Consider the following 11,106-nt stretch of genomic DNA (forward strand, 5'->3'; position numbering starts at 1 on the left):
AGTGCTTTCCATTGTAGGAGAGGAACATTTCTAGCAACAATATTCCGTCTTCACCATACAACCATTCTAAAGGATGGTTGCAGGGGGTATGGAATTCAGCAAGCATTGCCTGCATACTTACTGTTCTAGGCACTGTGCCGTCCACTATGACAAATGTTAGGCAGGAATAAGACATGGCCCCTTAGGAAGCTTACAATTTAGTGGGAGAAACAGCTACTCACTGATCATTTCAATACAATTTGGTGCTCTGGGAGAGGTTCCAGGTAAATGAGATCCGAGAAGAGGATGACTAAACCAGCTTAGAAGGCATTGTGGAAGGCTCCTGAAGGATGTTATATCTGGACTGATGACTGTCCCTGAGAAATAAAGGTGTCTGACCCAAATTCTGGGCCAGGCCAGATAGTTCTTGGATCCTTGTGAAATTCTATAGAATTTCTTAGAAAGTTCTAGCAGTGGAGGAATAGGGACTAAGAGAAAAGAACAAATCAAGGCTCTCTGCTTTGTTCCAGAATGCCCTGGGCATGATATGATAGAGTACATGGACACGTGAGCTGACGGGTGAGGTGTTCCTGGTTCCAATGATGTTATATTATTAAGTGATGGGCTAAAATGGGGATGAACTTTTGATTTCCTTCCTGAGGTGGATTTCTCATTTCCCACTTCATGTCATTGCCCCTGGAGTAGGCAAGTTACACAGAGAGTGGGGTTAAATGCTCTGGGTTACATATTTTTGGACGAGCCTCTGGTTAGTGTAAAATTTTGTGAAGGAAGTTCAGGATATATTTCAGTGCCATGGCTTTAAGACCAAGCTGATACCTCAAGGAGACGTTCATTTTAGTATGTTCTGCATATATTTTGTTATGAGAGCCTAAACATGTTGGGGCATTGCTATCATTTATTTATTCAAAAATATTTAGTAAATGCCTATTAAGTGCCAAGTATCTTAGGTGCTGGGGTTACATCAGTGATGAAAATGGTTAAAAAAAAAATCTGTGACCTCATGGAGCTTATATTCCAGTGGGTATAATCTTTCACAGCATGGAATTTAAAACAAGGATTACCCAAGAAGTTATGTTATCCAGAGGATGTTATCATTAATTAGACTTTTAATCTATGCCACTGGCTTGCAGCATGAAACTCAAGATGAGCATTCACAGAACTCATTCTGTGGAAGGATTAACAGATTTCCCTTGATCTCCAAATAATTTACTCATTTTAACAGTGACTATCAAGAGCAAAAGAAGTATAACCATGTTTCTTTGGTATAAAAATCTTGGTTTATGCTTTTTTTTTTTTTGTCGTGGTTAATGAATAGGGTGCTACATCTGGGCCTCTGTTCTTCTTCAAAGAATCGTCTATGCTTCAAAGAATTTTTCTAAAAGGGAACCTGTAAACAGGTTCCTCTAAAGGGAACCTGTTCCCCTGTGATCATCTTTGGCCGCTGAGCGTTAATGCCAGAACATAACATGCAAATACTTTATTCTTGCCTGTTTGCTAATGTTACTGAGTCCTGGGAATGTGTATCTTATAATAACATCTAGTTGGCACTTCTGTAAACTAATTCTTCCCCAGGACCTTTCAGCTATTGGTGTTTGAAGTCATCTAAAATTCTGTATTAGGAAACTAAATAAACTGTATAACTTCAAAAATTGATTCAGCAATTATTTTTAGGAGCTAAATTAGGAGGAATGTTTCTGCTTTTGGAAATTTCAAAATGTGGATCTCCAGGTATGTTTAGCCAACAGTTCCAGTCAGTACTTGTATTTTAAAAACAATGGTAACCAAACATGTTTTAAGACTTTCCTCCATGTTTTACTTTGCTTACTCAAATTTAAGTTATACAAAAGTAAACGTGCAACAGAGGTACCTCGAGAGCAGTCTTCTTTTTTCTTCTCCTTTGGTCTATTTAAAAGAAGTCAAACAAACAAAATTCTTCACAAACACAGAGCTCCTTAATGTTGCTTGCTGTGGCAAGTGTAATTATTTTTATAAGATGTGTGCAGAATAATAAAATATTCCCAAACTCTAAGATCCAAGCTGGCTAATGATTTTTCATATGCTGGGTTTTAGTAGTAGGTGAGAAGGAACCTTTATCTGACTTACCCTGTAAAATGATTTTTGAAATACTGCAATATGTAAACTAATTTTGATAAACCTGTTTCTAGCATATTCTTGCTTAACACCTAAAAACATTTGTTTACTCAATGAACTAGAACTAGCAATTCTAAAAAAAAAAAAAAAGAAAAGAAAAGAAAAGAAAAATCATGTATACAGTGTTTTTCGTTTGTTGGTTGGTTTTTTTTTTTACTATTTTTTTATTATGTTATATTAATCACCATATATTACATCATTAGTTTTTGATGTAGTGTTTCATGATTATTTGCATATAACACCCAGTGCTCCACGCAGAACATGCCCTCTCTAATACCCATCACCAGACTAACCCATCCTCCCACCCCCCTCCCCTCTACAACCCTCAGTTTGTTTTTCAGAGTCCATCATCTCTCATGGTTCATCTTCCCCTCCAATTTCCCCCCTTCATTCTTCCCCTCCTGCTATCTTCTTCTTCGTCTTTTTTTTTTTTTAACATATAATGTATTATTTGTTTCAGAGGTACAGATCTGTGATTCAACAGTCTTACACAATTCACAGCGCTCACCATAGCACATACCCTCCCCAATGTCTATCACCCAGCCACCCCATCCCTCCCACCCCCCACCACTCCAGCAACCCTCAGTTTGTTTCCTGAGATTAAGAATTCCTCATATCAGTGAGGTCATATGATACATGTCTTTCTCTGATTGACTTATTTTGCTCAGCATAACACTCTCCAGTTCCATCCACGTCGTTGCAAATGGCAAGATTTTATTCCCTTTGATGGCTGCATAATATTCTGTCGTATATATATACCACATCTTCTTTATCCATTCATCTGTCAATGGACATCTTGACTCTTTGTATGGTTTGGCTATTGTGGACATTGCTGTTATAAACATTGGGGTGCACGTACCCCTTCGGATCCCTACATTTGTATCTTTGGGGTAAATACCCAATAGTGCAATTGCTGGGTCGTATGGTAGGTCTATTTTCAACTTTTTGAAGAACCTCCATACTGTTTTCCAGAGTGGCTGCACCAGCTTGCATTCCCAGGTTGGTTTGTTTTTGTTTATTTTACTCTTAAAGATAATCTAGTCTTGGGTACTGGACCTCCACCCCTCTTCTTCCTAACTCTGAACTTCAAAATATCTGAACTCTTAACCAAACCAGTGCTCCTGATCATTCTCTCAATGGCATAGGGATGGGGGAAACTTGCTTCCGAACTGTTAAAATGCAAAGGTTACAAGCACAGGATTTTTGTTCAGACAAACCTGGGCTTCACGCCTAGGTGTCTCACTTACAGTGAGGCCCTCGGCAGGTTGCTTCACCCTATGAATGTTCTCAGCAGCTGGGTGAAAATAAACAATAAATAGGGTGGGCTGAGAGGATTTGATGACATAAGGCAAGCAAAATGCTTAGCTCAGAACCTGGAATGTTTTAAATACTCTCCGGGTCAGGGTTCACTTAATGTTAGTTATTATTAGTATGATCAATAATAATAGTGACAATGGTGATGATGTTCTCAAAATACTGTTATAAAAAACAAGGAAGTCTTTTCTGAAGTTAAGTCACTGCCCTGATGCAGTGAAGGCTTCTATATTTTTCAGGATTCATGATCCCTCTGGAAAGGCGTGTCTTTCTACTCTTGTCTTAACGAGCCATGAGCCATGGTGAGGTGAAGAATTCCAATTCAGGGACTGGCCCTATGAAACTGCTTCATTTCTCTCCCTAGATTCTTCCTTTTTCCCTCCTTGAAAATACCCAATGAGAAAAATTAAAGCAGAATTATTACAGTGCTGGTGAAAATACCTCAAGGCCTAATACTTTTGAAATGGTGCTGAGATAAGTTTCTTATTTTTGGAGATGGGGTTTGACTTCACTCCTGGAACACTGACCATCATGGGAAGTGTTAAAAATAGCCTGAGTCGGGGGCTGGGAGTAACCTGTCAGGACTGCTGTCTACAGTGTGCTTGCCCAGTAATAATTACGATACCCATTTCCCTGATGAGAAACCTAAGGCTCAGGAAGCTGAAGTACCCTGCCAAATCATACTACTGGTAAATCCTTGTCATCTGCCTCTTAACTTTGGTATCTCAGATCTTGAAAGAAAAGTACACTGAAATTATCTACCTTTCAAATGGAAAGAGAAAGAAATGTGTTGTTCTGGACTCTGCCAACTGGCTAAATAAATGATTACTAAGACTATGGTTGACAGATCTTTGAAACATTTTAAAAAGTAAACAACTGAACCAGAAGACAAATGAGAAAATTCTGTAGCAACTAGCTGATTCATTTTTTGTTTGTTTGTTTTTAAAATTCAATCTTTCAGCCAAGTTTACCAGGCTTAGTTATTTTTTCTTAAGTTAAAATGTCTGAAAATAAGAGAAAAGGACTTTATTATGTAATAAAACACATATTGATTGAGCAATATGGCGCCCACACTAACTTAACATATGCATATCATGCTCTTAATGGAGCGTGTTTAATTTGGTGGGGCCAAAATAATTTTTCAAACCACAAAAGATATGAAGAGGTAAACAACCTGGGAAGAATTTGGCTTTACAAATTAGTAAAATTTGTACAAACTGACGTAATTTTAAGGATTTTTTTTATAATTGAAATTAATTCCACATTGCCTAAGTCTCTTGAATTCAATGGAACTTCACTAATTTAAACCCCACCAATCCAAAATTTGGGACCATTCAGGCATGGACTAGGCAGATGTTCATGAGAACTAAGAAGTAGCATTTTGTAGAAACCATAGAGGACGGATCAGTGTTATAAGCTTTTCCAGTACATTGAACATTACACTTGTACAGCAGCATCTTGTATTTTTTTCATGGTAATATTATCACCTCCTGTGACATCAGTTATATGTTTAAAATCGAACTCATCATTTTCAGATCCTAATTCAATTGTTTAAATACTACCAAAAGCTGACAATGGGCACACACACAAAAGTGTCCTACGTGCAGGGAGGGTGGAGAGAACAAGAGACAGCGTATTTTTCAAGTAGGAGAGAAGACAGAGACACAAATAGCTGTAAGAAAAATCAGAATAAATTCATTCATTCGCCCAGTGAATATTCTACATTTACGATATGCATAACATAGTGCCAAGTGCTCAGAATAAAAGGATGAATAGACTAGACTTAGCCCATGTCTCCATGAATTTTGTTCTCTAGTAGAGAGGATCAAAGTTTTACATGAACAAAGAATACCTTGCTAGTTTGTACTAGGGATCGTGGTGGTTAGGGAAGACTCAGAAAAGGTGACATTTATCTTAGCCTAGAAGAATGAGTGGGATGTAATAGGCAAGTGTAGACAATTCCACTGGGAGATTCAAGCTGAGACCAAACTAACCCTTTTCCAGCTGGGTCACTGTCTGTGTGGAGATGCTCAGCAGCCCACCTTGAAGAGGTGGCTGGCCAGGAGATGGAGGACATTCACCTACTTTGCCTGAAAGTGAATGTGTACTAACTATATCACAGACCCATTCCATCCTGAAGAGATTTTGGCAATTATCTCCAGACTGTTCAAGCTAAGAATAGGTAGGGTGGAAGTTGGCCTCAATCGGGCCCATCCCAGGACTTCAGAGGGTCTTCCAGTCCCTAAGGACTTCCTCTCTAATTCCCCTCACAGTATTCTCCCTCAGGTCTGCTCTCCCTTCCCTGTCCCTGGATCCCATTCCTCCTTGATCAGATCTCAGTGTCCTCAGGTCCTTCTGGGGTCTCACAAGCTTAGCAGCCTTAGCCATAGAATGCCTGTGTCTTTTCACAAGAAAGGATGGGCTTCATCTCAGGGTCTGCTGGCTTCTTTCCTACCCCCTCCTCAGGCAAGGTGGAGAAAGAAGGAGGATTTCTGCTATTTCTTTATTAAGTATCCAAATAAGCCAACTTTGTCACTAGAAGAATTTATTCTCTTCCATGCCCCTCCCAAAGAAATGAGTCCCTATTATTATGAAATTTTTATGCTATTTTTGAAAATGAACAACTTGGCATTATTATTCTAGACAAGCATTTCTGCCTCCCACCTGTATCCCTTGAGTTACATCACAAAGCTTTCTCTCTTTAATAAAGAGCACCTTATGGTGATCTCAGTGTGGTGAGATTGAGCCCCGAGTCAGGCTCTGTGCTCAGCAAGGAGTCTGCATAAGATTCTCGCTCTCGCTCTCTCTCTCCCCCCCTCTGCTCCTCCCCCTCTCCCCTGCGTGCACTCTTTCTCTCAAATAAATAAATAAATCTTAAAAAAAAATAGAGAAAGCACCTTAGGGAAAAGGGAGAGGGAGGTCTTGGGTTTACCTCACTGCAGATGAGGTCTATGCCCCAAGAGGTAGAGGAACTGGATGTCTTCTATGGGTAAGAGATCTATGGAATGGATGGGAGATCAATAAGTGAGAGAGCAGAGGAAAGAATTCCCCTTGCAGAGAACAACCATTATGGACGAGATCACATGGGTTTATGAATGAGGGCACATTTGGAGAAGGTGTTGTGAGATAAGTGAAAGACACCCAGTCAAATTTGAATTTCAGATAAACAAAAAATAACATTTTTTGTATAAGTATTTCCAAACATGCTGTCAAGGTGGGCATTCTGTATTTATTTGCTAAGTCTAACAACCTTAGTGTGGGCGAGTGGAGCATGGGGCTTGAAGAGGAGGCTGCTGGGTAGGGACAGGACAAGATAATATAGCACCTGCCATGTCATGCTAAGAATTCTTGGACTTTACTGGATGGGAAGGACAAAACGTTTTGGGCAAGCGAATGACACGGTAAAATCGATTATTTAGGAAGATGATTCTGCAGGCATTGTGAAGTGTAAACTGGAAAGTTGAGAGTTGAAGGACAGGAGAAATGACAGGAGCTGGAATGGGGAGGTGTAAATATTAAGGGCATTTTGGTAAGAGAATCAACATGATCTCGTGATCTGTTGAATTTGGGGATGTAAGAGAAGGAAGAGGCAGAGAGGACTGAGAGCTCCTCACTCATGATCAAGCAGCTCTTGATGTGTTTAGCTGAAATCTGGATTGAGGAAGAGGAGGCAGGGGTGGAGGCTTGGGGGTAGGTAGTCAACAGGGCGACTTCCGCTTAAAAAAATTAAGGACTCTGGGAACATCTTTGTAGAACAGCCAGCAAACAACGGGGAATGTAGACCTGAAGTTCAAGGGACGTCCAGGTCAAGAAAAAGGCTTGCCTCAAGCAGGAGAAAGACATCATGAAATAACAGCTTCAGGAAGCATCGTCCAAGAGTGTTGGAGATGGACTGAAGAGTACAGATGCTGGGGTCATGAAGAGAAGCTTGCATGTTGATGTACAGTTGCTTGAGGTGCAGTACTAATGTAAACGTGGGAATGGAGAGATAAGGGGTGAAACCAAGATCCGCTTGGCATTAGATTTGACGTTAGAAGCAGTTGGGGAGGGGCGCCTGAGTGGCTCAGTAATTAAGTGTCTGCCTTCTGCTTGGGTTGTGATCCCAGGGTCCTGGGATCGAGCCCCACATCGGGCTCCCTGCTCAGCGGGAAGCCTGCTTCTCCCTCTCCCACTCCCCCTGCTTGTGTTCCCTCTCTTGCTGTGTCTCTCTCTGTCAGATAAATAAATAAAATCTTTAAAAAAAAAAAAAAGAAGCGGTTGGGGACAGATGAGAAAGGGAGGAGACAGAGGTGCCTTTGATTCTGTGAGCAAGAGAGACTGGACTGTAGAAATGCCCCGTTTGTGACAGCAAGGGCAAAGTGAGACTGGTGCTGAAGTTAGGGAGAGAGACAGGTTCCACCTTGCATTCACTGAGTTTCAGATTGCTTACAGGACATCTCAGGTAAGGTGTCTTGCTAGTGGATGCAATATATAAATTATACACCAGGGTTGAGCTTACAGATTTTGCCAAGATGTAAAATCACAAGTGATTGGTATTTCCGAAGCTATGAATATGGAGTGGCAGTCTTAGCTCTCAGAGGTGCTGTGAAATCCTTGAAAAGAAATGCAAATTTGAGTGTTTTAGTAGAAAAAAATGCCATTCACGCTCCAAATTGGTTGTGCAGGAAAAGAAATCCAATAAATTAATCTGGTTCATTACTAATTAGTTTTTTTTCTCCTGAATGCTTATATGCTAGTAAGTGAGAAAACAAACTAATTAAATGTCCAATCTTGTTTAAATTTAGCCCAGCTGCGTTCTGTAAAGAGCTCCATCTAGAAATTTCCTGGACCCCTCCGAATACAAAGCTCAGGCTCTCAAAGGCCCTCCATCTCCTCCTGTTTCTGTCACTAAGGTGGTGGGCAGGAGGTGAGGAAGGGGACTTCGGCCTCGTGTGGGTCCTTGGATTGTTCTGGCAGGTGGCCCATGGTGTCTGGGGGGCATCCTCCTGCCCTCCTGCTGTGTGTTCTGCTGGCCTCGGAGGCTGAATTCTGAGGCAGGTGACCAGAGATGGGGGGAGAACAAAGAAAGTGCATTGTAAAGAAACCCAAGGGGAAAGAGGAAGGAAATAAGCGGGAGTGGGTGACCGGTGGCAGCATCTGCCACAGGGATGAAACTAAGAAAAAGTCAGGTTTCAACCAGTCGGAACAATGATCTCTTCTCTACATAATATAGGAAGTTGCCTTTTCAACCCATGTGCATGGGGCCCATTCAGAGTAACGTTTGTAAGAGTCAGCTCTTAGTAGATGACTGAAGGTCTTTGCACAACTGTGTACTCAACACAGTGATTGGACTCAAATAAAGCACCTGGTAAGAAGAGCCAGGTTCGGGTATCAGTGGTCATAGAGTCCGTCGTGGGGTAAGGTGGTGAAAACGATTGCTGAATCAGAAGAGGTTTTGTAAAGGCTAAGATGTTTTTTATAAATACTTGGCTGAAAGCCGACTCAGGGCATTGGACAAGTCAAGGCAATGGGGTATATAAGTTTAGTACAGGCTTATTGTTATAGAAGTCTCTGATTTAACTGGTGGACCTGGCACCTCTCTGCATGATTAGATTATATCAAATGATATGATATTCAGTGGTCCTCATGGAGCCTGGGAAAGAAGACAATGAATAACAAGAACTGGCCAGCGTTTATCCAGCACTGCTCGAGGTCAGGCTCCCAGTGCATTCTACCTGCGTGTGCCGGATTATCTGCTGTAATCTCAGCATTCCCACCTCCTTTTCGATACTCCCCTCTGCATTGCAGGGCAGACACCTGGGATCCTGTTTTCCAGGAGCCCTTTCCTCTTACAGTTCCAGATGAGACTCTTCCAACGTGCACAAAATTTGCAAGTGTCTTTCTCTGGTGGCGGTTATAAGCCGATGTCTGGCCAGATGACAGACATAAGGTTTGCAGCGTTTTTCAGGTACATTCCGAGGAATCACATGCTTCTAGCCATAGCCATAGCTCTCCTGACTTTAGATTCCCCAACTCTTCCGATGGTTGCATAGGCCTCTAATTCCCTGCAGTAAAACTCCTCTGCATGGGGAGGTTCTATTTCTCTGATGGAACCAGAGAGAGGCATTGGGGTTGTGGCAACCCTCAGAAATATCAACTTCCTTTCCTTTAATTATGAATACTACTAATAATTTAATTGTTAATATTACTTCCCAGATACACTGATGCCAAGAAGGGGATACCCGAGCACCTTAGGTCCAACTCACCTAAAAGCAGACTTCGACATGAGTGCCTGGGAGCACCTGTCTATTTGGGAACTACCTCCAGGGTACACAAGTGAAGAAGTGGGGCAAACGCGGCAGGAAGCGAGAGAAGCTCCAGAAGGGCATGGCAGTGAGGGAATGACGGCTGTGGACAGCTGAGCCTAATCCTACTTGGGTCCATTTGAGGAACGATGTAGAATGCCCCTCAGAAGCGTTCCACCAGGGTTTGGGTTAAGATGGAGTCTCTTTCCACAGCCAGCAGCCCTTCACTGACAGAGGGTTACCTCTGGGAATGGCCTTACATCCCCTGTACTTTTGGGCTGTCCAGCTCACAGGTAGAGAAATCCTCCCTTAGGATGGAGAAAGCCCTCAGGCCAACAAGCAGAGATTTGGAAGCGCCGGAAGTGGGAAGGTGGCTTTTCTAAATCTGTGGCACTGATGTCCAGTGGCCGTGGTCGTGTCAGCATGTGGCTTCCCTGTTAGGTCATCCAGCCTCTCTCTTCCGCTTTGCTTCAGTGACAGGAGCAGAAATCCGAATGCAGAAACATGAGAGAGGTGTGGACGTAGACTAAACGCCCAGGGAGTATGAAGGCAAGCAGCAAAACTGGCTAGAATTGAGCTGGTTGGGGCGCCTTGGTGGCTCAGTCGGTTAAACGGCTGCCTTCAGCTCAGGTTGTGGTCCCAGGGTCCTGGAATCAAGCCCACGAGGGAGCCTGCGTCTCCCCCTGCCCCTCCCTCTGTCCCCCCATGCTTTCTTTCTCTCTCTCGAATAAATAAACAAAATCTTAGAAAAAAAAAAGAATTGAGCTGGTGATATTAGAGGAAATCCACACACCACACTTGTGTTTCTTCCCCTCCTCCTTCCCTTCCCCCACCCCTCTCATCTCTCTCTCCCCTCTTCCTCCTCCTCTTCCTCCTGTAACCGATTTGATTTTGGTTTAATTCATCTTTCAGATAATACCTACCACAAAGTTTAAGAAATTAATTCAGTCATTTTTAAAGAATTTAGCCTGAGAGCTCCCACAGAATAAAACAAGATACCTTCTTCTAAATGGCCTGTCTCCAGATTGCCTTTCCCCCCAGCCCTGGGCTGTAGCAAAAAGCAATCACCTGCCTTCAGCGAATGCACACAGAATTGCCCAATAAATACGAGTTGCCATGGAAACCGAGCCAAAAGAGAAGAGAAAGATGAGGCTGAATATTAAGGGTTTGTTTGGCCTTAGTGACTTTTCTCCCCCTAGATCTGAAATTGTTGGGTCTATGAAAACGTAAACCACACAGCTCCCTGTCAGAGATAGACTAAGTGAATCCTAAAGCCATCCCTAACTCTTAAGTTTCTGAGCACTTTAGTGCTTTTCACCAGCCCCTCCTATCCCTCTTTGCCCCTTTTCCAGGGGCT

Source organism: Eumetopias jubatus, unplaced genomic scaffold (genome assembly GCF_037043125.1).
Source record: "Eumetopias jubatus isolate StellerSeaLion01/CBP00866 unplaced genomic scaffold, mEumJub1_p1.0 scaffold_2, whole genome shotgun sequence".
NCBI lineage: Eukaryota > Metazoa > Chordata > Mammalia > Carnivora > Otariidae > Eumetopias > Eumetopias jubatus.